Genomic DNA, 27,125 nt, shown 5'->3' on the forward strand with positions numbered 1-27,125 from the left:
CCACCCTGTGGTCGGCGCTCACAGCACACGTGCAATTCTGCTACATAGCAGCGAACAGCAGTTCGCTGCTATGTAGCAGAGCCGATCGTGCTATGCCTGCTTCTAGCCTCTCATGGAGGCTATTGAAGCATGGCAAAAGTTTAAAAAAAAAGTTTAAAAAAATGTGAAAAAAATAAAAAAAACATAAAAGTTTAAATCACCCCCCTTTCGCCCCAATCAAAATAAATCAATAAAAAAAATATCAAATCTACGCATATTTGGTATCGCCGCGCTCAGAATCGCCCGATCTATCAATTAAAAAAAGTATTAACCTGATCGCTAAACAGCATAGCGGGAAAAAAATTCGAAACGCCAGAATTACGTTTTTTTGGTCGCCGCGACATTGCATTAAAATGCAATAACGGGCGATCAAAAGAACGTATCTGAACCGAAATGCTATCATTAAAAACGTCATCTCGACACGCAAAAAATAAGCCCTCAACCGACCCCAGATGATGAAAAATGGAGACGCTACGAGTATCGGAATATGGCGCAATTTTTTTTTTTTTTTTAGCAAAGTTTGGAATTTTTTTTCACCACTTAGATAAAAAATAACCTAGTCATGTTTGGTGTCTATGAACTCGTAATGACCTGGAGAATCATAATGGCAGGTCAGTTTTAGCATTTAGTGAACCTAGCAAAAAAGCCAAGCAAAAAACCAATGTGGGATTGCACTTTTTTTGCAATTTCACCGCACTTGGAATTTTTTTCCCGTTTTCTAGTACACGACATGCTAAAACCAATGATGTCGTTCAAAAGTACAACTCGTCCCGCAAAAAATAAGCCCTCACATGGCCAAATTGACGGAAAAATAAAAAAGTTATGGCTCTGGGAAAGAGGGGAGCGAAAAACGAACACGGAAAAACGAAAAATCCCCCGGTCATGAAGGGGTTAAAACACTATATAATAATCCTTCGTGTTCGATGAGTCAAGTGACTGTTCATTAAGATTGCAGAATGCAGCTCTGAAGAGGAACCTATGGAAAATAATAAAGAAATATTTCAATAATTTATATAAACAACAGAATAAACAGACATAGAGTAAAAGGGATCTTGTCAGGTTCTGCAAACCTCCCACAGAATCACCATGAGGTTAATTAGTCCACAATGTCCCACACAAATATTTGTTTTACTGTAAAACACAACTTGAGAAGTGCAGCTCCTCTTATGTTAATCTGCCAACACTAGTCCAGTGGGATATTCTATTAATTACAGTTATACTGAATTTTACTCCTAACGACTTAAGTGGGTAAAACTATAACAATAAAACAACATGTAAAAACAATTATCACAGTTGATACATGATGTCCCTTTCCATCTAAGGACACTTCCTAAAACATTTTTCAGAAAATAGAAATGATTATGGCAAAATGAACATTTATTTACTCTTCAGATTTTGTTATCAAAAAAGAATTAAAAAGCATAAAATATAATGCATATGGCGATTTAAAATTTCCACTTTTATATTTCTGGCTGCAAAACAGACATCATTAAAAATATAGAGAGGAGGCTATTGTATCATGCAGTGAGGGTAAAACATGACTAGATGGCTTCCTCATTGACAAAAAAACTCTATCCATATGTCCTGTTAAGGTATATGGATGAGATACTTTATGTACACACGTGGTCAAAATTGTTGGTACCCCTCGTTTAATGACAGAAAACCCCAAAATGGTCACTGAAATAACTTGAATCTGGCAAAAGTAATAATAAATAAAAGATCTATGAAAATGAATAAATGAAAGTCAGACTTTGCTTTTCAACCATGCTTCCACAGAATTAAAAAAATAAAATTCATGAAATACTCAAGGACAGAAATGATGGTACCCTTAACTTAATATTTTGTTGCACAACCTTTTGAGGCAATCGCTGCAATCAAACGATTCCTGTAATTGTCAATGAGACTTCTGCACCTCTCGACAGGTATTTTGGCCCACTCGTCAAGAGCAAACTGCTCCAGTTGTCTCGTGTTTGAAGGTTGCCTTTTCCAGACGGCATGCTTTAGCTCTTTTCAAAGATGCATAATAGGATTTAGGTCAGGGCTCATCTATCCTCCAAGAAAACCGCTGACCACGGAGGTTAAAGAAGCTCACAGTAATTTAAGTTGACCTCCCATGCACCCCTCCATTAAAAGGTACCTTCACACTGAACGATATCGCTAGCGATCCGTGACGTTGCAGCGTCTTGGCTAGCGATATCGTTGAGTTTGACAGGCAGCAGCGATCTGGATCCTGCTGTGATGTCGTTGGTCGCTGCAGAAAGTCCAGCACTTTATTTCGTCGCTGGACTCCCTGCAGACATTGCTGAATCAGCGTGTGTGACGCCGATTCAGCGATGTCTTCACTGGTAACCAGAGTAAACATCGGGTTACTAAGCGCAGGGCCGCGCTTAGTAACCCGATGTTTACCCGGGTTTCCAGCATAAAAGTAAAAAAAACAAACACTACATATTTACCTTCCGCTGTCTGTCCTCCGGCACTGTGCTTCTCTGCACTGGCTGTGAGCGCCGGCCAGCCGGAAAGCACAGCGGTGACGTCACCGCTGTGCTTTCCGGCCGCTGTGCTCACAGTCAGTGCAGGAAAGCACAGCGCCGGGGACAGACAGCGGAAGGTAAGTATGTAGTGTTTGTTTTTTTTACTTTTACACTGGTAACCAGGGTAAACATCGGGTTACTAAGCGCGGCCCTGCGCTTAGTAACCCGATGTTTACCCTGGTTACCGGCATCGTTGGTTGCTGGAGAGCTGTCTGTATGACAGCTCTCCAGCGACCAAACAGCGACGCTGCAGCGATCGACATCATTGTCGGTATCGCTGCAGCGTCGCTAAGTGTGAAGGTACCTTTACTCTGGGCTCCCTTGGGACAACTTCCTACTTGTTGCCAAGAGATCCAAAAAGAAATATATCCAAATAATCAGAGCAATCTTTTATTGATACATTACCTCTCCATATATGAACTGTTTCTTATAAAATGTAGTTTTCATTTTTGTGATATATGTCTTGTATTCAGTGTTAGTGTGACTGTGGAGATGGGACTAGCAGTATCAGGAATGGTCTAATTGTTCCTCTATATAAATAGCCCTGTATGCTACTTATATTTATGTTGCAGTGTTTTTCTATACTTGGCTTGATAAAGGCCATTTTGTGACCAATTTGTGGCTGAAATGTTGCATATTTTATTATGTTATTGCATATATTTTATATGTTATTGCTCCACAAAGGATTAGTCAGAGGATCACTTTGGCACCTTGAATATATTTTTTGTGGTTAAATAAGCTCAAAAATTTGCTTCAAGTGTGCCTTCCTTCTCCTTATCACTCTCTTGCTTTATAAAAGTTCTTATCTCAGTATGATTTATTTGCATGGTTGTATCAAACAAACATTCTTGTAAAATATACATAAATGCATAAACAATGCAAGAATAAGAGAAGTGAAAAGCATAGGCATTATATGAAAGCACATAAACTTCTTAGCTATATCCGCCATACATGTATTGAAGAGGTATGTATTTCATACTGTATATAAAACAAACTTAGAAGTTGCTCCAATTCCAAAGATGGCTGAGCCTAGCTTTGTTATACAGATGGCACCCGAAAGTAACCGCTGCAGTTGGAACTATCCCCTTCTATTGCCCATTGCCACCCCAGTGACAGGATCAATGAGTACTGATGATGTCATTGAACTGGGTCCCTAATCTAGACCTTGGTATCTGCCTTTTTTGTAAATCTACAATGCCCAGTCAAAGACTGAGCATCATTAAAAGGTCATATGTTCTATGATGGCAATACTTGTACAAGTAATAAAGTGATTACAGTTTCAAGCCCTTTTTGGGAACTAGTAAAAAATGTGAAAGTAAATCTATAATATAACGCTGGGAGCGTCACTCTGTCCGAAGCCTTTATAGACTGCGCAGGCGCAATGCTCCTAGCGTTACATTATAGAGTGTCAGGGAAAAAAATGGCGCCAAAAGGCGCGGACTGCCGGGAGCAGGGGGTCGGGAGTAGGGGGACACGGTGCACATATTTGCGCCCTGATTATGCTGTGGCACTTCATGCCACAGCAATTTGTTACTTACGCCATTCCTTTCCGCCCATTTTCTTCGTCCTCCTGCTGCCGGAATTGGCGCCTCTGCAGTCCGCGCTTTCCGGCGCCATTTTCTTCAAGACACACCTGGGCAGGCGCCGATTCCGGCAGCAGGAGGACGAAGAAAATGGGCGGAAAGGAATGGCATAAGTAACAAATTGCTGTGGCATGAAGCTGTGGCACTTCATGCCCCAGCAATTTGTTACTTACACCACCTGATTCCTTTGTCCTGCTGCTGGAATCGGCGCCTGCGCACTGCAGTGTGTCTTCATGAAAATGGTGCCGGAAAGCGCAGACTGCGCAGGCGCCGATTCCGGCAGCAGGAGGACAAAGAAAATGCGTGATAAGGAATGGCGTAAGTAACAAATTGCTGTGGCATGAAGCTGTGGCACTTCATGCCACAGCAATTTGTTACTTACGCCACCTGATTCCTTTCCGCCGCCATTTTCTTGGTCTTGCTGCCGGAATCGGCGCCTGCGCAGTCCGCGCTTTCCGGCGCCATTTTCTTGAAGACACACTGCAGTGTGCGCAGGCACCGATTCCACCAGCAGGAGGACCAAGAAAATGGCGGCGGAAAGGAATCAGGTGGCGCAAGTAACAAATTGCTGTGGCATGAGGCTGTGGCACTTCATGCCACAGCTATTTGTTACTTACGCCACCTGATACGGGGCATATATTATGGAGCATCTTATGGAGCAGTGTATGGGGCATATGGATGGGAGCAGCAAATTAAAGAACGGTGGCGCAGGATGGGAGCAGCACATGACAGAACGGGGGTGCACGATGGGAGCAGCACATGACAGAATAGGGCAGCACATGACAGAACGGGGGTGCAGGATGGAAGCAGCACATGACAGAACGGGGGTGCAGGATGGGAGCAGCACATGACAGAACGGGGAGCAGGATGGGAGCAGCACATGACAGAATGGGGGTGCAGGATGGGAGCAGCACATGACAGAACGGGGGCGCAGGATGGGAGCAGCACATGACAGGATGGGGCGCAGGATGGGAGCAGCAAATGACAGAATGGAGGCGCAGGATGGGAGCAGCACATGACAGAACAGGGGCGCAGGATGGCAGCAGCACATGACAGAACAGGGGGGCAGGATGGGAACAGCACATGACAGAATGGGGGCTCAGGATGGGTGTAGCACATGACAGGATGGGGTCACAGGATGGGTGCAACACATGACAGGATGGGGGCTCAAGATGGAGCAGCACATGACAAGATGGGGACGCAGGATGGAGCAGCACATGCCAGGATGGAGACCATATACCAATATAAATGCTCGCCACCCGGGCGTAGAACGGGTTCAGTAGCTAGTAAATACATAAAACTGCAAATTATTGCCATTATCCCAAAACATAAATATCAAAGTCTAAAGAATAATAAAAACAAAACTGGCATCACCAAGTCTTTAATTGTCCAAACCAATAGGATATCCAAACAGTTTTCTCATATTTTTCCAAAATGGCAGAATCACTGTTTTTGTTCACTTTACCTCCTCCCAACAAGTGTAATAAAAAATGTATGTTCGGCAAATGTATCACTTTTTAAAGGGTGAGGAGGAACAATTGAAATAATTTTATTATTATTATTATTATTATTATTATTAATAATAATAAAAATGGCAATATTACTAAGTGTTTAACGAGTTTTATCGTTTTTTTTTATTTTATCCTACTCTATAGTCATTTTATAATATGCCTAAAATTGGTCTTATGACAATAATGGGTATGATAGCAACGTGCTGACAGACCTCATATTCCCTGGGCTCTAACAACAGTTCTTTGACATAATACGGTAGTTATGTTATTTTCTACTTCACTATTATGAAGCTATCATATTCCGGTGTTTACATTTTAAACTGTGCATTATAAGTACTAATTTCAGTCCATTTCATGTGAAAGCTTGCCATATCTATCTCAACATCTGTGAAAAATTCCCTTGCCTATATTTTATAGCTGACAAGAGAGCGTTCATTGGATGCAAACCAACAATCCTGATATGGTTGTGTCAATTCTGCAGATGTCCAGCAGTTACAGTGTGCATCAGCAATTTATTAAAATAGTATATCTAAGATAAATATAGTCATTTTAACAAGTGAGTAGAATATATTCTTTGACATAGAATAACATTTAGTAGAAATATTTTAATAATAGACTGCTGTTAATTTTATAGTTCATGAACTACTAATGTTACTTTACTATTATTTTCAGCAATTGCAAAACTAGAACTCCAAGCATGTAGGGAGTTATAGTTCTGTAATAGGTGGAGAGCCATGGGTTGCAGACTACTTCGAGAGCAAGCAGAGGAAAGACAGCCCCTCTGTCACTGAATCGTAAACCCAGCAGGGTCCCGATCATTGCCATGGTGACCCATCCTCATGAATGACAACTGTGTAACCAAAGCTTGCAAAGTTGCTTCATCATGCTCAGAGCAACTTTGACAGTGCAGCGCTGACAGTTTGCATAGCATAGGGATTCTGCTGTATCCCCATACTATACAAGCGATCGATCAGCCTACAAAAAATGAAAGTCCTATAGTGACAGAGTAAAAAAATTAAAAATTTTTTTAAAAGAGATTAAAAAAATTGCAAAAATGTATATAAAAAATAAAACAAAATCTAATTATATTTTACATAGATACATAGTTATTAAGGTTGAAGGAAGACTATAAGTCCATCTAGTTCAACCCATAGCCTAACCTAACATGCCCTAACATGTTGATCCAGAGGAAGGCAAAAAAACCCATGTGGCAAAGAGTAAGCTCCACTTTGAGGAAAAAAATTCCCTCCCGACTCCACATACGGCAATCAGACTAGTTCCATGGATCAACGCCCTATCAAGGAATTTAGTGTATATATCCTGTAACATTATACTTTTCCAGAAATGTATCCAGTCCCCTCTTAAATATAAGTAATGAATCACTCATTACAACATCATACGGAAGAGAGTTCCATAGTCTCACTGCTCTTACAGTAAAGAATCTGTGTCTGTTATTATGCTTAAACCTTTTTTCCTCCAAACGTAGAGGATGTCCCCTTGTCCCTGTTTCAGGTCTATGATTAAAAAGATCACCAGAAAGGTCTTTGTACTGTCCCCTCATATATTTATACATTAAAATAAAATCACCCCTTAGTCTTCGTTTTTCCAAACTAAATAGCCCCAAGTGTAATAACCTATCTTGGTATTGCAGACCCCCCAGTCCTCTAATAACCTTGGTCGCTCTTCTCTGCACCCGCTGCAGTTCAGCGATGTCTTTCTTATACACCGGAGACCAGAACTGTGCACATTATTCTAAGTGTGGTCGAACTACTGACTTGTATAGAGGTAAAATTATGTTCTCCTCATGAGCATCTATGCCTCTTTTAATGCATCCCATTAATTTATTTCCCTTTGTAGCAGCTGCCTGACATTCGCCACTGAATATGAGTTTGTCATCCACCCATACACCCAGGTCTTTTTCATTGACGGTTTAGCCCAGAGTTTTAGAATTAAGCACATAATTATACATCTTATTACTTCTATCCAAGTGCATGACCTTACATTTATCCCTATTAATGCTCATTTGCCATTTATCAGCCCAAGCTTCAAGTTTACATAAATCATCCTGTAATATAAAATTGTCCTCCCATGTATTGATTACACTGCAGAGTTTAGTGTCATCTGCAAATATTGAAATTCTACTCTGAATGCCCCCTACAAGGTCATTAACAAATATGTTAAAAAGAAGAGGGCCCAATACTGACCCCTGTGGTACCCCACTGCTAACTGCAACCCAGTCCGAGTGTGCTCCATTAATAAACACCCTTTGTTTCCTATCCTTGAGCAAGCTCTCAACCCACTTACACATATTTTCCCCTATCCCCATTATTCTCATTTTATGTATCAACCTTTTGTGTGGCACCGTATCAAAAGCTTTTGAAAAGTCCACATACACTACATCCACTGGGTTCCCTTGGTCCAGTCCGGAACTTACCTCTTCATAGAAACTGATCAAATTAGTCTGACATGAACGGTCCCTAGTAAACCTGTGCTGATACTGGGTCATGAGGTTATTCCTCTTCAGATACTCCAGTATAGCATTCCTTAGAATGCCCTCCAGGATTTTACCCACAGTAGAGGTTAAGCTTACTTGCCTATAATTTCCGAGTTCAATTTTTGTCCCCCTTTTGAATATTGGCACCACATTTGCTATACGCCAGTCCTGTGGTACAGTCCCTGTTATTATGGAGTCTTTAAAGATTAAAAATAATGGTCTATCAATGACTGTACTTAATTCCTGCAATTTATATCACTAGTCATTTTGTCTGCCATGGGATTTTCTTTTGTATATACTGATGAAAAAAAGTAATTTAGCATATTGGCTTTTTCCTCATCCTCATCCACCATTTCACCCAGACTATTTTTAAGGGGGCCAACACTATCATTTTTTTAGTTTCTTACTATTTATGTATTTAAAGAATATTTTGGGATTATTTTTACTCTCTCTGGCAATGAGTCTCCCTGTCTCAATCTTTGCTGCCTTGATTTGCTTTTTACAGAATTTATTTAATTTTTTGTATTTATTTAATGCCTCCTCACTTCCTACTTCCTTTAATTCTCTAAATGCTTTCTTTTTGTCACTTATTGTGACCCCTTACAGCTCTATTTAGCCATATTGGTTTCCTCCTATTTCTAGTATGTTTATTCCCATACGGTATATACTGTGCACAGGTCCTATCCAGGATGCTAATAAACGACTCCCATTTTCATTGTGTATTTTTGTGTCTCAGGATATCGTCCCAGTTAATTGCACCAAGATCCTCTCTCATCCATTGGAAATTTGCCCTCCTGAAGTTTAGTGTCCATGTAACCCCTCTATTACACATGGTAACATAGTAACATAGTTAGTAAGGCCGAAAAAAGACATTTGTTTATCCAGTTCAGCCTATATTCCATCATAATAAATCCCCAGATCTACATCTTTCTACAGAACCTAATAATTGTATGATACAATATTGTTCTGCTCCAGGAAGACATCCAGGCCTCTCTTGAACCCCTCGAGTTCACCATCACCACCTCCTCAGGCAAGCAATTCCAGATTCTCACCGCTCTAACAGTAAAGAATCCTCTTCTATGTTGGTGGAAAAACCTTCTCTCCTCCAGACGCAAAGAATGCCCCCTTGTGCCCGTCACCTTCCTTGGTATAAACAGATCCTCAGCGAGATATTTGTATTGTCCCCTTATATACTTATACATGGTTATTAGATCGCCCCTCAGTCGTCTTTTTTCTAGACTAAATAATCCTAATTTCGCTAATCTATCTGGGTATTGTAGTTCTCCCACCCCCTTTATTAATTTTGTTGCCCTCCTTTGTACTCTCTCTAGTTCCATTATATCCTTCCTGAGCACCGGTGCCCAAAACTGGACACAGTACTCCATGTGCGGTCTAACTAGGGATTTGTACAAAGGCAAATCTTTTTAAAGGATACATGAAAACTTATTATTTTGTGATCGCTATTTCCCAAGTGACCCCCAACCCTTATATTTGCTATGCGGTCTGGCCTGTTGGTTAATATTAGGTCTAGCAGTGCCCCCCTTCTTGTTGGGTCCTGAACCAGATGTGAAAGGTAATTGTCTCTCATAGTTGTCAAAAACCGATTACCTTTGCTGGAACTGCAGGTTTCTGTTCCCCAATCTATTTCAAGGTAGTTGAAGTCCCCCATAATAATGACTTCTCCTTGAGCCGCAGCTTCATCTATTTGCTTTACGAGGATATTCTCCATTGCTTCCATTATTTTTGGAGATTTATAACAAACCCCTATCAGTAATTTATTATTTTTACCCCTCCCCTTATCTCCACCCACAGGGATTCTACATTTTCATTAAATTCACCTATATTATCACGCAGGATGGGTTTTAAGGACAATTTTACGTATAGACACACCCCACCCCCTCACTTATCTGTACGGTCATTTCTGAACAGGCTATAACCCTGCAAATTAACAGCCCAGTCATGGCTCTCATCCAACCATGTTTCAGATATCCCCACCATGTCATAATTATGCTCCAACAACATTAGTTCTAATTCGTCCATTTTGTTGGCGAGGCTTCTGGCATTAGTATACATGCACTTGATGTTCCTCTCTGTACCTCTATTTCTTAAATTATTAACTTTTCTAACCCCACCCCCATGCCACCGCCACCCCCAATTTTCTTATTTGTGCCCAGGTCTCTGTCTGCACTATCTTCCCCTCCTATAAATTGAATACCCTCCCCCCAATGCCTAGTTTAAACATTCCTCCAACCTTCTAGCCATTTTCTCCCCCAGCACAGCTGCACCTTCCCCATTGAGGTGCAGCCCAACCTTAGCGTAGAGCCTGTAGCCAACTGAGTTCTGCAGGAACCCAAACCCCTCCTTCCTACACCAATTCTTGAGCCACTTATTAACCTCCCTAATCTCCCGTTGCCTCTCTGGCGTGGCACGTGGTACAGGTAGTATTTCGGAAAATACCACGTTGGAGGTCCTTGCTTTCAGCTTGCAGCCTAATTCCCTGAAATCATCTTTAAGGACCTTCCACCTACCTCTAACTTTGTGGTTTGTGCCAATGTGCACCATGACCGCTGGGTCCTCACCAGCCCCTCCCAGTAATCTGTCCACCCGATCAGCGATGTGTTAGACTCGAGCGTCAGGTAGGCAGCACACCGTTTGACGATCCCTGTCTTTGTGACAGATTGCCCTATCTGTTCCCCTAATAATTGAGTCCCCCACTACCAGCACATGTCTGGCCTGCCCTGCTCTCCTATTTCCCTCCTTACTGGAGCAGTCACTCCTCCGGCTTTCAGAGGACATGCCTGGCTGCAGCAGTGCTACCCATGTACTGGCACCCCCCTCATCTGCCAACTTAGCAAACTTATTGGGGTGTTCCAGATCAAGACTAGCCTCCCTGGCACTCTTCCCTCTACCCTGCTTTCTAACTGTCACCCAGCTTGCTACTTCATCGTCCTGCAGCTCCATCCTACTATCCCCCCCTCATCTATTCTATTGAGCGTCTGCTCAGTGAGCAGAAGACTCCTCTCCATATTGTCTACGGATCTCAGTGTTGCCAGCTGTACATTTAGATTCAGAATCTGGGCTTCCAAATGCACAACGTACTCACATCTCGCACAGCAGTATGCACCCTCGATCGGCTGCTCAAGGATTGCATACATGTGGCAAGATGTGCACTGGATGGCATTAACAATCGTGGAGCACATTTCCTAATGTGGATTGCACCAGACAGAAAAGTTAAATAATAAAAAATAAATAAATAAATAATTACAAAGTAACACTTAGCTCAACTCAGCTCGCTCACACTCGCTATGCTGAAGATTTATAGATTTTTTTTCTCTATTTCCCCTTAACAGCAATCCACCTTGCTGTTCAAATGCACTTTCAAAAAGGACTTGAACCCCAAACAGCTGCCCCTTATAAACCCTTAATTATGAGCCCACACCCTAAGTTAACCCCTTATGAATATAGCTACTCCCAATTCAGCAACTCACACCAATGCACACAGGTACTTGTTAAATGCTTTCCAAATACCTCTTCACTGAATCACAAGTCACACTTACCGCCGTCCACACTTACGCTCAGCTCACACTCAGCTCGCTCACACTCGCTATGCTGAAGATTTATAGATTTTTTTTCTCTAGTTCCCCTTGACAGCAATCAACCTTGCTGTTCAAATGCACTACCCATAAATATATATTTTTATGAAAAAATATAAACAATAAAAGTACACATATTTGGTATCGCCATTAGTGATGATCGTGTGTACTCGTTGGTCGGGTTTTCCCGAGCACGCTCGGGTGGTCTCCGAGTATTTGCAACTGCTTGGAGATTTGGTTTTTGTTTACACAGCTGCATGATTTACGGCTGCTAGTCAGCCTGAGTACTTGTGGGGGTTGCCTGGTTGCTAGGGAATCCCCACATGTATTCAAGCTGTCTATCAACTGGAAATCTTGCAGCTGAGGCAACAAAAACTAAATCTTGGAGCAGTTACAAATACTCGGAGACCACCCGAGCATGCTCGGGAAAACCCGAGCAACGAGTACACTCGCTCATCACTAATCACCATGTCTGGAGTGACCTGACCTATGAAACTGTCCCAGGAGTTAACCTCTTTAGTGAACACCATAAAAAAATTAATAAAAAACAGGGCAAAAAACAATGCTTAATCATCATACTAAAGAACAAAAAAGTAATAAAAAGCAATAAAAAAGACAAATATAAATAAACATGGTACCACTGAAAATGTCATCTTGTCCTGCAAAACACAAGTCACCATACAGCTCCATCAGCATAAAAATAAACAAGTTATAGCTCCCAGAATAAAGTGATGTAAAAATAATTATTGTTTTATAAAATAGTTTTTATTGTGTAAAAGCACCAAAACATAAAAAATATATAATTGTAGTATAGTTGCAATCATACTGACCCGAAAAGTAAATATACCTTATCAATTTTGCCACATACGGAACAAGACACCCCCACCCCCTCACTCCCCCAAAAATTCCTGAATTGCTGGTCTTTGTTAATTCTTCCTCCCAAAAATTGATGTAGAAAGCGATCAAAAAATGTCATGTGTCTGAAAATGGTACCAATAAAAATGTTAATTCGTACAGCAAAAAAATAGCCCTCACAAAACTGTGGGCGGAAATATGGAAAAATTATAGCTTTCAAAATATGGTAATGCAAAAACAAGTTTTTGCAATAAAAAGCATCTTTTCGTGTGTGACAGCAGCCAAATATAAAAAGTGATATAAATCTGGTATCACTGTAATCACATCGACCTGAAGAATAAAGTCATCTAATCAGTTAAACCGCATGAGGAACAGCGTAAAAAATAAATAAAAGCAATTCTTCACCTACTGTTTTGTTTATTCTGCCTCCCAAAGATCGCAGTAAGGATCAGCTCAAATTTATCCTCCCCACTAGTCTGAGTGCTTACATTGAGGTTTCCATGTAAATCTCTGAAATACATGATTCAGACGGAATCCACATTGGAAGATTCCCTATAATGAGGCAGATGGAGGTACTATGAATACAATGTGGCCTGTGGTTCGGAGATTTCTGTCTTTTTAGGACTGCATAAAGTGCCACCAGCCACAGTTTTGTGCACTTCTGAAAAGGACAATGATGAGTAGAGGCCATTTGGAGTCCAGAGTAACTCTGCAGACTTATTGTATTGAATGCATCCTTTGATGGTTTCATCTTAATCATGTCACTCAGAGATTTAGATGGAAACCCCATTGTGCTCAGCACAGAGCGCCGGATAAATGTGATCTTAAACATCATGTTAAATGTTTCCAATAAAATCTTCAAATCAATCCATAAAAAAAGAAAGTCCTTACTCAGATTTTTCATCTGTTAATGGAAATATTGGGCACTTCTCATTACTGGAAATACAAAGGTTCTAGAAAAGCGAAATGGCTCCTTGCACCTCAAAAAAAATTCAGCAAATTCTGCACTCCCAAATTTAAATGCCCCCCCCTCCGTTCTGAGCCCTACAGTATACCATATATAGCATCCACATTTGTGGCATTTCTGAAGAGATGAGAGCCCACATAACTTATGGGTACGTATATGTCTCCTAGAGCATGAGCTAGGTTAAACGTTCTAGTCACTACAGCGTACTGGTCACTACAATGGCAATTAGCAATTTTCACCTGGCAACATTCATTGATGCTTGTTTCTGGAAAACACCCATGGAGTCAAAATTGTCTCTACACCTGTGGATAAATTCCCAAAGGGGTGTAATTTCCAAAATGGGGTCACTTGAGGGGGATTCTGCTCTTCTAACAATTAGAGGCTCTGTATATGGAGTCCGCAAACCATTTTTGGGAAATCTGCGCTCCAGAAGGCAAAGAGCGCTCTGTCTCTCCCGAATCTCTCTCTGTATGGCTAAGTAGTACTGTACAGCCGCATATGGGGTATTGCCACGTTCAGCAAAAATTGTGGGACAAATTATGGTGCTATTTTACCTACTTTTAATGTGAAAATATAAAATCTGTGGCTAAAATAACATTTTGCTAAAATAAAATATAAAAATATTTATGTTTCCTTCACTGACCAATGGTATAAAATTCTGTGACACGCCTGTAGCGTCAATATAATCACTACACCCCTAGATGAATTCATTGAGACGTGTAGTTTGTAAAATGGTTTCAGTTATGGGGGGTTCATCTGTTCTGTCAACTTAGGGGCTCTCCCAGCTCACCCGCAAACCATAAAAGTTAAATCTGCACTATAGTATGGTGCTCCTTCCCTTCTGAGCTGTGTCTGAAAAATATTTCCCAATTAGATGTAGGGTGTTGGTGCACTGAAGAAAAGATGGACCTTCATTTGCTTTAAAAAAAAAATCCTATTTGCCCTTAGAAAAATTAAAAACTTGGGACTAAAATAACATTTTACTGGTAAAAATGTATTTATTCTTTCTTCACTGTTCAAAGGTATAAAATTCTGTGAGGCACATGAGGTGTCAATATGATCACTGCACCCCTAGATAAATTCATTGGGGAGTGTAGTTTGTAAAATGAGTTCACATATGGGATTTTCTGTTGTTCTGGCACCTCAGGGGCTCTATCAATGTGATATGGCACCCTCAAAACGTTCCAGCAAAATCTGAACTCCAATATGGTGCCTCTTCCCTTTTTCGTTTTGCACTATGCCTTAAAAGTAGTATTCCCCCATATATGTGGTAGTGGCGTACTCAGGAGAAATTGCACAACAAATTGTATGGCGCAATTTCTCCTTTTACTCTTGTGAAAATACAAGAATATTATTTTAGCTCCAATTTTTTTTAGGAAAATGTGATTTTTTTATTTTCACAGCTCAAAGTTATAAACTTCTGTGCTCACCACACATCTAAATACTTTACTTGAGGGGTATAGTTTACAAAATGGGGTCAATGTTGTGGATGTTGCATTATTTAGGAACATCATGGGTTCTACAAACAGGACATGGCATCCGCTAATGATTCCAGGAAATTTTACATTCAAAAAGTCAAATAACGATCTTTCCCTCCTGAGCCCTGGCGTGCACCCAAACAGTAGTTTTCTCCAACATATGGGGTATTGTATTGCTCAGAAGAAATTGCACAACAAATTTGGGGTCCATTTTTTCCTGTTACCCTTGTAAAAATAAAAAAAAGTTGGGTCTAAAGTAAATTTTTTGTGAAAAAAAAGCTAAATGTAATTTTTTTTTTCACATTCCAAATATTCCCGTGAAGCACCTGAAGGGTCAATAAACTTCTTGCATGCGGCTTTTGGTACCTTGAGAAGCGCAGCAAGAATAATGTCACTTTTTGGTATTTTCTATCATATAGACCCCTCAAAGTCACCTCAAAGGTGAGGTGGTCCCTATTAAAATTGTTTTGCAAATTTTGTTGGAAAAAGGAGAAATCGCTGGTCAACTTTTAACAATTAGAACTTCCTAACAAAAAGAAATTATTTAAAAAATTGTGCTGATGTAAAGTAGACATGTGGGAAATGTTATGTATTAACTAATTTGTGTTACAAATTGATTTAAGGGCATAAGAATTCAAAGTTTGATTAAAGCTTTTCCAAATTTTGGCCAAATTTCCTTTTTTTCAATCAGTGGGATCTGTTGAAGTATTTCAGAGATACCTCATAAATTGACATTGATCAGAATTGTAAAAATTGGCCTGGTCACTCCCATGCAAACCTCCTTGTGGGGTCTCACATGCAAACCTCCTTGGGGGGGTAAAGAGGTTAAGGAATTCTTCAAATGTCTTGGAATGCCAATGTCAATTAATGGAATTACCTGACATGGAGTAGGTCAATAATGTAGTTTGACTTATAGAAGGTGAAGCTGCAGAAGCTTACTGAACCATGGATTCTAGCTGGAGTCAAGAATGTAAGGATGTCAAGTGAACTGGATCATTTTGTGGACTCCAGAGACTTACAGAACTCACTTCTGCTGTCTAACTTGCCATAGAGATAAGTCTTTCAAAATGTATGCACATATGATTAACTAAGCATGTTATTACTGGCTGGAGCCATAACTCTGGCGAAGGTCCTACATTGTCATATTAAAATAGTAGATCTGTTCCTAAGATTAGGGAATTAGTATGTGAGAGGAAACTAGCAGTAATAGAGAAAGTTGTAGCTTTGCGTGATGAGGTTGCCAAACCTTAGCGGAAGAAATTGCTAGTGGAGGGACAGAGAATTTCCAACATCCCACCACCACTGATTCATTACCCTCCAACTAGACCTAGACCAATATCTTATGTTTCTACCCATATGAATCTGTTTTCAATTTTTTCTACCTCCTCCTTAGAATGCGACTGCGAGAGAAAGTAGTAGAGCACAAATTTTATAATTGTGGGTATCTTGGATATTTGCAAGACACAGTCTCATCAAACCAGTTTAGGAGTGATTCTCCAGGTTCCTTTATTCCCTCAACCAGTATGAAGATTGAAGGGAGAGTGTTCCAGCAAAGATGTTATAAATGCGGGCTCCATGGTCATTTGGAAGCCATGTGCTCAGCTAATTGATGGAGGGGAGAATCTGCAACAAATTGGCCTATCCGTTGTCTACAGATAATTTCAGCAGAGGAACAGATGACATCACACTGATATGACCTCCCAACCTTGACCTGACAACATGATTTTCCGGCCTTTGGCTTGGGGCCAAGTAATACATGGTTGGGGTGTTGAGTGGCCTGCCTGCAGATATTCTCTTAGAAATGATGAGGGAAGCAAAATTCCAATTTGTTCTGCATGTTAGGCATGTAATTACTGGCATGGCTGTGATTGGCTGCTGAAATGATGTCATGATGCACTATAAAAGTCGCCGCCACCATTTTGGGTTCACTCTGCTGTGAATTCAGTTAGGGACAAGACGCTGTGTTCTGACTGAGGGCCAGTTTTGAGATAGCAATTTGCTTCATTGTGCTTTACCCAGGCTAATTTAGCAACCGCTGTGTGAGAACCTTGTTTTTGCCTTGCAGTGCTGTTAACGGCTGTCTGCAAGATGTCTGTATGAGTGCAGGTCACTCTGTAGTCTGGTCTGCAGCCACAGCTGGTTGTAGTCCGCTCAGGGTGCGTCACTGTCTCATACTGTTCCATGGTCCTTTTTTCAATTAGTGCAGCCTGCTGCACATTTTTTCAAATTTATCTTATTTGTGGGTTCCATCCGTATACACTACATAGGATTACATAGAGGAGCTTTTTTGGCCTTGCAGCACCATTCACGGCTGTCTGCACAGTCTCTGTGTGAGTGCAGCTCACTCTGTAGTCTGTTCTGCCACCATAGCTGGTTGTAGTCAGCTCAGGGTGCGTCACTGCCTCATACTGTTCCATTGTCCTTTTTTCAGTTAGTGCTGCCTCCTGCACATTATTTCAAATTTATCTTATTAGTGGGTTTCCATCCGTATCCAGCTAGATTGTGGAAAAACACTATATAGGAGTACATAGAGGAGCTTTTTTTGGCCTTGCAGCGACGTTCACTGCTGTCTGTACGGTCTCTGTGTGATTGCAGCTCACTCTGTAATCTGTTCTGCCACCACAGCTGGTTGTAGTCAGCTCAGGGTGGGTCACTGCCTCATACTGTTCCATTGTCCTTTTTTCAATTAGTGCTGCCTGCTGCACATTTTTTCAAATGTATCCTATTAGCGGGTTTCCATCCATATCCGGCTAGATTGTGGAAAAACACTATATAGGATTACATAGAGGAGCTTTTTTTGGATTTGCAGCACCGTTCACGGCTCTCTGCACGGTCACTGTGTGAGTGCAGAGCTCACTCTGTAGTCTGTTCTGCGAAAAAAAAAAGTTAATAAAGTTCACCAAACACTCCACTTTACAGTTGTGTAGGCCACATTAGCTCATATTAAAGTCTAGTCCACACTTTATAAAATTAGTGTTTCTTATACCTGTTAGCAGCTGTTCAGGAATAAGTACAATAAGCCCTTAGTACTTTTCTGCCTATCTTTATCAGTCTACCAATATGAAGAAGGCAGGGAGTAATTCACGTGGTCGTGGGCCTGGAGGTGGAGCAGGGAGAGGACATGGGGATTCTGTGCCTGCTTCGGGCACCGGTGACTCATCATCCCCCAGTTTTAGCAGGGAACAGTCCTTCATGAGCAGCTTTGTAGGAGCTCACCGTACCCCGCTGCTGCGGGATGAACAAATTGAAGCCATTGTCGGATGGATGGCAGCTAATGCATCGACTTCAATTAGTGCAACATCCTCTTAGGCACAGAGCACTGAAGAGTACCCATCTGTCTCTTCACCACCTGCCAAATTGCCCAGGCAGTCAGAGAGCCCAGGACAGGAGCCATCTCTACTTCTGTTCTCTGAATCTCTTGGCTTGGAAAGAGGGGGCCAGCCAAGCAGCATTCGAGAAATGGAAGATGCAGTGATGTCCAACATCTTTGTCTCTCTGAATCTGAAGAGGCGGGTGGGCCAGTGCCTGCGGTCAGCACACCTCAGTACGCATCTGATGATGAGACTCAGGTGCCACTTTCTGGTGGGTACTGTGCTGCTGAGACTACCCAGGAGAAGCAGTTGTTGGAAGAGGGTAGTGTAGATGATGAGGTCCTTTACCCATCATGGCATGAGGTACAGGAAGGTGGTGGGAGCAGCTCTGAGGAAGAGATTCCCCGAACGGCCCAAAGAGGGAGAGGGAAGGGGAAGACTGCGTTGCCTGTAGCCTCCACTTCAGCACCCATTAGGAGCATGCCTCTTCCAAAAGCCAAAATGGGCTCTAGCAAGACTTGCAGTGCCTGGTCCTTTTTTGACACAGTTGCAGATTACATTTGCTTTAGCAAATGCAAGCTGTGCCATCAGAAAGTCAAAAGAGGGAAAAGTGTCAGCAACCTCAATACCACAAATATGTATAAACATGTGCGGACCAAAACACACTGAAGACCTAGGCAAACCTACAGCGGCACCTACACCTCTTCAGCTCGTGTTGTAGTCTCTTCCTCCAGCTCACACACAGCTGGTTTGGCTTCCTCACAGGATCGCCATGGAAGAACCTCTGGCACTATTGTCTAGAGACCCAGTGTAATTGCACCCACAGCACCACGTTCCCAGTCATCCTCACACTCCCAGCCCACTCTATAGCCATCGGTTGCACAGGCATGGGAGAAAAGGCGGCCATTCTCGGCAAACCACCCCCAAGCACAAGCTCTGAATGCTGGCATTTTGCCCTGCAAAAGCATGTGGAGGGAAACATTAACCATGCGCTACTAAATGCCATCAGTAGCAAGGTCCACCTCACCACCAATGCAATGTCGCCATGGACAGGGATGATACCTGTCCCTCACTGCCCATGGATAAATGTTGGGGAGCCGGGCACAGATCGTGAGAGTGGCGCTGTACGTGTTCTGCCAACTCCAGGGATTGCAGGAATCCAGTCTGTACACATTGATTCCTCCTCATACTCCAGTTCCTCTGAATCAGCGCTGCAGGAGCCGTCACAGTCCACATCCACATGGACCCGTGAACGCTTACCTGTTATGACCGATATGAGCACAGACATGGCCAAACGTCAACAGGCCGTAGTGAAATTAATTTCTTTGGAGAATCAAAGCCACACAGTGCAGGAGCTCTGGAATGCCATCAAGCAGGAGAGCAACGTGTGGTTTGTGCCAGCGAATCTCCAGCAAGGCATGGTAGTGTGTGACAATGGCAAAAATCTGGTGGCAGCTCTGGGCCTAGGCAACCTCACGCACATCCCATGCCTGGCACATGTGCTCAACTTGGTCATGCAGATTTTTTTGAAGGACTATCCGGATCTTGATGCACTGCTGCACAATATCCGCCTAGAGTGTGCTCACTTGTGGCGTTCCAGCACGGCAAGATCGCGCATTGCAGCTCTGCAGCGCTGATTCTGCCTTCCGGAACATCGCATCATATGTGACCTACCCACCAGGTGGAATTCTTCGTTCCGTATGTTGGAGCGGTTGTGTGAGCAGCAGCCAGCAGTAATGGAGTACCAGCTGCATCAGGCGCAAAGAAGTCGCACTGCGCGCCATTCACACTTCACAACCACTGAGTGGGCCACTATGAAGGACATATGCCAGGTTTTGCGTGCCTTCGATGATTTCACGTGGATGGCAAGTGCAGATGATGCACTAGTCAGCATGACTATCCCCCTTATCTGCCTGCTTGAAAAAAGCACTGCAAGCGCTAAGGGATAAAGTTGTGGAAGAGGTGGAGGATGAGGAGTCACAAATGCCATCTGCTTCTGGACAGTCTGCGCAACATGGTTCCTTATAAAGGCCTAGGCGGGGGACACTTTGTGAGGAGGATGAGGAGGAGTCAATGGAGGAGGAAGACATCTGTCCAGAGGAGGGAGTTACACAATTCTCCAGTAGTCAGTATGTAGAGTGAGGGTGGGGTGATTGTTGTGAATTCTGCTTTAGGGCTCCCTCCGGTGGTTGTAGGTGGTAATGCAGTTGTCTCTGGACTGCAGTCCTGGACAGGTGTATCTGCTGATTGCAATTCTGACTGGGGTATTTAGGTTTGCAGGACTCATTAGTCCTTGCCAGTTGTCTATGTTTCTTGGGAAGTGTTGGATCTCTGTCTGGCTTCTCCTGCTTAGCTGCCAATTCAGCAAAGATAAGTGTCTGTTTCTTTTTCTATAGCACACAAGCTGTGTGCTTGTTTTTTGATTGAATTCCTGCTCTGAGTTTAGTAGTCTCTGGAGTTGCATATTTACGTTCCACGTCTTTAGTTAGATGGAGGAATTTTTTGTATAATCTGCTGTGGATATTTTTGGAAGGGTTTTAATACTGACCGCACAGAACTCTGTCCTATCCTTTCCTATTGTAGCTAGAGTGGCCTCTTGTGCTAAATCCTGTTTTCTGACTGTGTGTGTCTTTCCTCTCCTACTCACAGCCAATATTTGTGGGGGGCTGCCTATGCTTTGGGGTTCTGCTCTGAGGCAAGGTAGTATTCCTATTTCCATCTTTAGGGGTATTTAGTCCTCCGGCTGTGACGAGGTGTCTAGGGCTTGTTTGGTACACCCCACGGCTACTTCTAGTTGCGGTGTTAAGATCAGGATTTGCGGTCAGTATAGTTACCACCTACTCCAGTGAAAGTTTTCATGCTGCTCCAAGGTCACCGGATCATAACAGTACAACTGGCCATAATAAGTTAAATGCATCTCAGAAGAAGGGAAGAAAGGTGTTGAGCCATTTTTTTTCTTCAGTCTGCTTTATCTTCTCTTCCCTCTTTATCTCTGGGAAGCTGAGGAGCCTTGTGCAAGCATGGATGTTCAGGAATTAGTTTCTCGTGTAGACCAGCTTGCTGCTAGGGTACAGGGTATTTCTGATTATATTGTTCAAACTCCTGTTTTAGACCCGAAGATTCCTACTCCTGATTTGTTTTTTGGTGACAGGTCCAAATTTTTGAGTTTTAAAAACAACTGTAAACTATTTTTTGCTCTGAGACCTCGATCCTCTGGTGATTCCATTCAGCAGGTTAAAATCGTCATCTCCCTGCTGCGTGGCGACCCGCAGGATTGGGCGTTTTCCCTGGAATCTGGGAATCCGGCTTTGCTTAATGTAGACTCCTTTTTTAGGCTTTAGGATTATTATATGATGAACCTAATTCTGTGGATCAAGCTGAGAAGACCTTGTTGGCCCTGTCTCAGGGTCAAGAGGCGGCAGAATTGTATTGTCAGAAATTCAGAAAATGGTCTGTGTTTACTAAATGGAATAATGATGCTTTGGCGGCAATTTTCAGAAAGGGTCTTTCTGAATCCGTTAAAGATGTTATGGTGGGGTTTCCCACGCTTTCCGGTCTGAGTGATTCTATGTCTCTGGCCATTCAGATTGACCGCCGCTTACGGGAGCGCAGAACTGTGCACGCTGTGGCGTTGTTCTCACAGCAGACTCCTGAGCCAATGCAGTGTGATAGGATTCTGTCTAAAACGGATCAACAAGGATTCAGATGTCAGAATAGGTTGCGTTATTTTTGTGGCGACGCTTCTCATGTCATTTCTGTCTGCCCTAAGCGGACAAAGAGGATCGCTAGTTCATTTACCATCAGTACTGTACAACCTAAATTTCTGTTATCTGTGTCCTTGATCTGCTCGTTGTCATCATTTTCTGTCATGGCGTTTGTGGATTCAGGCGCCGCCTTGAACTTAATGGACTTTGAGTTTGCCAGGCGTTGTGGTTTTCCTTTGCAGCCTTTGCAGAACCTTATTCCTTTAAGGGGAATTGATGCTACACCCTTGGCTAAAAATAAGCCCCAGTTTTGGACACAGGTGACCATGCGCATGGCGCCAGCCCATCAGGAAGATTGTCGATTTCTGGTGTTGCATAATTTGCATGATGCTATCATGCTGAGTTTTCCGTGGTTGCAGGTACATAATCCTGTGTTGGATTGGAAGTCCATGTCTGTGACTAGTTGGGGTTTTCAGGGGGTTCATAATGATGTTCCTTTGATGTCAATCTCCTCTTCTTCCTCTTCTGAAATTCCAGAGTTTTTGTCTGATTTTCAGGATGTATTCGATGAGCCCAAGTCCAGTTTCCTTCCACTGCACAGGGACTGCGATTGTGCAATTGACTTGATTCCAGGCTGTAAGTTTCCTATGGGTCGACTTTTCAACCTGTCTGTGCCTGAACATACCGCCATGCGGAGCTATATTAAGGAGTCTTTGGAGAAAGGGCATATTCAGCCATCTTCTTCACCGTTGGGAGCGGGGTTCTTTTTTGTTGCTAAAAAAGATGGTTCCTTGAGACCCTGTATTGATTATCGCCTCTTGAATAAAATCACGGTCAAGTTTCAATACCCTTTACCTTTGCTTACCGATTTGCTTGCTAGGATTAAGGGAGCTAGTTGGTTTACGAAGATTGACCTTCGGGGGCATATAATCTTGTTCGTATTAAGCAGGGTGATGAATGGAAAACTGCGTTTAACACGCCCAAAGGCCATTTTGAATACCTTGTGATGCCATTCGGGCTCACTAATGCTCCATCTGTTTTTCAGTCCTTCATGCATGATATTTTCCGGACTTATATTGATAAGTTCTTGATTGTATATTTGGACGATATTTTGATTTTTTCCGATGATTGGGAGTCTCATGTAGAACAGGTCAGGATGGTATTTCAGATCCTTCGTGACAATGCCCTGTTTGTGAAAGGGTCTAAGTGTCTCTTTGGGGTACAGAAGGTTTCTTTTTTGGGCTTTATTTTTTCTCCCTCGTCTATAGAGATGGATCCGGTTAAGGTTCAGGCCATTCATGATTGGATTCAGCCCACATCCGTGAAGAGCCTTCAGAAATTTTTGGGTTTTGCAAATTTTTATCGCCGTTTCATTGCTAATTTTTCCAGCGGGGTTAAACCCTTGACCGATTTGACGAAGAAAGGCGCTGATGTGGCGAATTGGTCCTCTGCGGCTGTCTCTGCCTTTCAGGAGCTTAAACGTTGATTTACTTCTGCTCCGGTGTTGCGCCAACCGGATGTTTCTCTTCCGTTTCAGGTTGAGGTTGACGCTTCTGAGATTGGGGCAGGGGCCGTTTTGTCTCAGAGGGATCCTGTTGGTTCCTTAAACCGTGTGCCTTCTTTTCCCATAAGTTTTCGCCTGCTGAACGCAATTATGATGTCGGCAATCGGGAGTTGTTGGCTATGAAGTGGGCGTTTGAGGAGTGGCGGCATTGGCTTGAGGGAGCTAAGCACCGTATTGTGGTCTTGACCGATCATAAGAATTTGATTTACCTCGAGTCTGCCAAACGGCTGAATCCTAGACAGGCTCGATGGCCCTTTTTTTTTTCCCGTTTTGATTTCGTGGTCTCGTACCCTCCGGGTTCTAAGAACATTAAGGCTGATGCCCTCTCTAGTAGTTTTTCGCCTGATTCTCCTGAGGTCTTAGAACCGGTCGGTATTCTGAAAGAAGGGGTGGTCCTTTCTGCCTTTTCCCCTGATTTACGACGGGTTCTTCAGGAATTTCAGGCTGAAAAATCTGACCGCTGTCCTGTGGGGAAACTGTTTGTTCCTGACAGATGGACTAGTAGACTGATTTCTGAGGTTCACTGTTCCGTGTTGGCTGGTCATCATCCTGGCATTTTTGGTACCAGAGACTTGGTTGGTAGGTCCTTTTGGTGGCCTTCTTTGTCGCGTGATGTGCGTTCTTTTGTGCAGTCCTGTGGGACTTGTGCGTGGGCCAAGCCTTGTTGTTCCCGTGCTAGTGGGTTGCTTTTGCCATTGCCGGTCCCTGAGAGGCCCTGGACGCATATTTCTATGGATTTTATTTCCGATCTTCTGGTTTCCCAGAGGATGTCGGTTATCTGGGTTGTTTGTGACCGATTCTCTAAGATGGTTCATTTGGTGCCTTTGCCGAAATTGCCTTCCTCTTCGGATTTTGTTCCGTTGTTTTTTCAGCATGTGGTCCGTTTGCATGGTATTCCGGAGAATATTGTGTCCGACAGAGGTTCCCAGTTTGTTTCTAGATTTTGGCGGGCCTTTTGTGCTAGGCTGGGCATTGCTTTGTCTTCTTCTTCTGCGTTTCATCCTCAGACAAATGGTCAGACTGAGCGAACTAATCAGACCCTGGAGACTTATTTGAGATGCTTTGTGTCTGCTGATCAGGATGATTGGGTGGCTTTCTTGCCATTGGCCGAGTTTGCCCTTAATAATCGGGCTAGTTCGGCTACTTTGGTTTCGCCTTTCTTTTGTAATTTTGGTTTTCATCCTCATTTTTCTTCTGGGCAGGTTGAGCCTTCTGACTGTCCTGGTGTGGATTCTGTGGTTGACAGGTTGCAGCAGATTCGGGCTCATGTGGTGGACAATTTGGTGTTGTCTCAGGAGGAGGCTCAACGTTTTGCTAACCGTCGTCGGTGTGTTGGTTCCCGGCTTCGGGTTGGGGATCTGGTCTGGTTGTCTTCCCGTCATGTTCCTATGAAGGTTTCTTCTCCTAAATTTAAGCCTCGGTTTATTGGTCCTTATAGGATTTCTGAGATTATTAATCCGGTGTCTTTTCGACTGGCGCTTCCGGCCTCTTTTGCTATCCATAATGTCTTCCATAGATCTTTATTGCGGAAATATGGGGAGCCCGTTGTTCCCTCTGTTGATCCTCCGGCCCCTGTGTTGGTTGATGGGGAGTTGGAATATGTTGTTGAGAAGATTTTGGAGTCCCGTTTTTCGAGGCGGAAGCTTCAGTACCTCTTCAAATGGAAGGGTTATGGCCAGGAGGATAATTCTTGGGTTTTTGCCTCTGATGTCCATGCCGCTGATTTGGTTCGTGCCTTTCATCTGGCTCATCCTGATCGGCCTGGGGGCTGTGGTGAGGGTTCGGTAACCCCTCCTCAAGGGGGGGTACTGTTGTGAATTCTGCTTTTGGGCTCCCTTCGGTGGTTGTAGGTGGTAATGAAGTTGTCTCTGGACTTCAGTCCTGGACAGGTGTATCTGCTGATTGCAATTCTGACTGGGGTATTTAGGTTTGCAGGACTCATTAGTCCTTGCCAGTTGTCTATGTTTCTTGGGAAGTGTTGGATCTCTGTCTGGCTTCTCCTGCTTAGCTGCCAATTCAGCAATGATAAGTGTCTGTTTCTTTTTCTATAGCACACAAGCTGTGTGCTTGTTTTTAGATTGTATTCCTGCTCTGAGTTTAGTAGTCTCTGGAGTTGCAGATATACGTTCCACGTCTTTAGTTAGATGGAGGAATTTTTTGTATAATCTGCTGTGGATATTTTTGGAAGGGTTTTAATGCTGACCACACAGAACTCTGTCCTATCCTTTCCTATTGTAGCTAGAGTGGCCTCTTGTGCTAAATCCTGTTTTCTGACTGTGTGTGTCTTTCCTCTCCTACTCGCAGCCAATATTTGTGGGGGGCTGCCTATCCTTTGGGGTTCTGCTCTGAGGCAAGGTAGTATTCCGATTTCCATCTTTAGGGTTATTTAGTCCTCCGGCTGTGACGAGGTGTCTAGGGCTTGTTAGGTACACCCCATGGCTACTTCTAGTTGCGGTGTTAAGATCAGGATTTGCGGTCAGTATAGTTACCACCTACTCCAGTGAAAGTTTTCATGCTGCTCCAAGGTCACCGGATCATAACAAGTGATGAAGAGCAGGCAGAGACCACGCCTCAAGCAGGGGACAGCATTTCTTGGCCAGTTGGCAGTCTGCAGCACATGGTTGATTTCATGCTGTAGTGCCTGAGAAACGACAGCCGCATCGCCCACATTCTCAACACGGCTGATTATTGGGTGTACACCCTCCTAGATCCTCGCTACCGGGACAACTTTCAAAGCCTCATAACACTGTTGAACCTGGAGCATAAAATGCGGGAGTACCAAGACATACTGGTGCAGTACATCATCTTGTCTAGTCCAATCGAGAGCAGGGCTGCTAGTGCTTTACAAAGCAGCTCAGTGCGTCGAGGCAGTGGAGGAAGCTCTGCACAAAGAGGGAGCAGAAGAGTGCCTCAGCAAAAAGCAAGACCAGTATGGCCCAACTGTGACAAAGTTTTTTGTGCCCGCCACAAATGTCTACACCATCACAGACAGCTCCAGTCAGCAGGAGGCAACGTTTCCATCAGATGGTGACAGACTACATGTCTTGCCCTCTCAGTGTACTCCCAGACGGCTCTTCCCTCTTCAAGTTTTGGGTCTCTAAGCTGGATACATGGCCAGAGCTTAACCAGTATGCATTGGAGGTGCTGGCTTGCCCTGCTGCTAGTGTATTATCGGAACGCGTCTTTAGTGCCGCATGTGGTTTACTAACAGACCGTCACATGCGACTATCCACCGATAACGTTGACCGGCTTACTCTTCTGAAAATGAACAAGGCCTGGATCTCGCAGGAATTTGCCACTCCTCTTCCAGATTAAATAATTGGTTGGCAACAGTATCCAGGTCTCCTGTTGTGTTCATATTTCTACTACCTGAACTGTAATCCCTGGGTTCCAACACCGCCAGTTGCTGCTCAAAAGTGCCATCTGTACAGTCAACACTTGCTCCTGTGCTATTGGGGTTCAGTAACGTCAGCTGATCCCCTGCTGTGTGTCTGG

General features: G+C 43.2%; 1 protein-coding gene across 3 annotated transcripts in view; it reads right to left on the reverse strand.

The window, feature by feature from the left end:
- Positions 1 to 936: 936 nt before the first annotated feature.
- The window catches only part of STPG2 (sperm tail PG-rich repeat containing 2), a 1,447,347-nt gene continuing 1,421,158 nt past the window's right edge, over positions 937 to 27,125 (reverse strand). For all 3 annotated transcript variants that reach the window (XM_069743604.1, XM_069743605.1, XM_069743603.1), the window contains one exon: positions 937 to 1,015. The gene's annotated coding sequence lies outside the window, so the exon portion shown is untranslated. The remainder of the gene's footprint in view (positions 1,016 to 27,125) is intronic.

This window comes from Ranitomeya imitator, chromosome 1, assembly GCF_032444005.1.
Source record: "Ranitomeya imitator isolate aRanImi1 chromosome 1, aRanImi1.pri, whole genome shotgun sequence".
In the NCBI taxonomy this organism is placed as follows: Eukaryota; Metazoa; Chordata; class Amphibia; order Anura; family Dendrobatidae; genus Ranitomeya; species Ranitomeya imitator.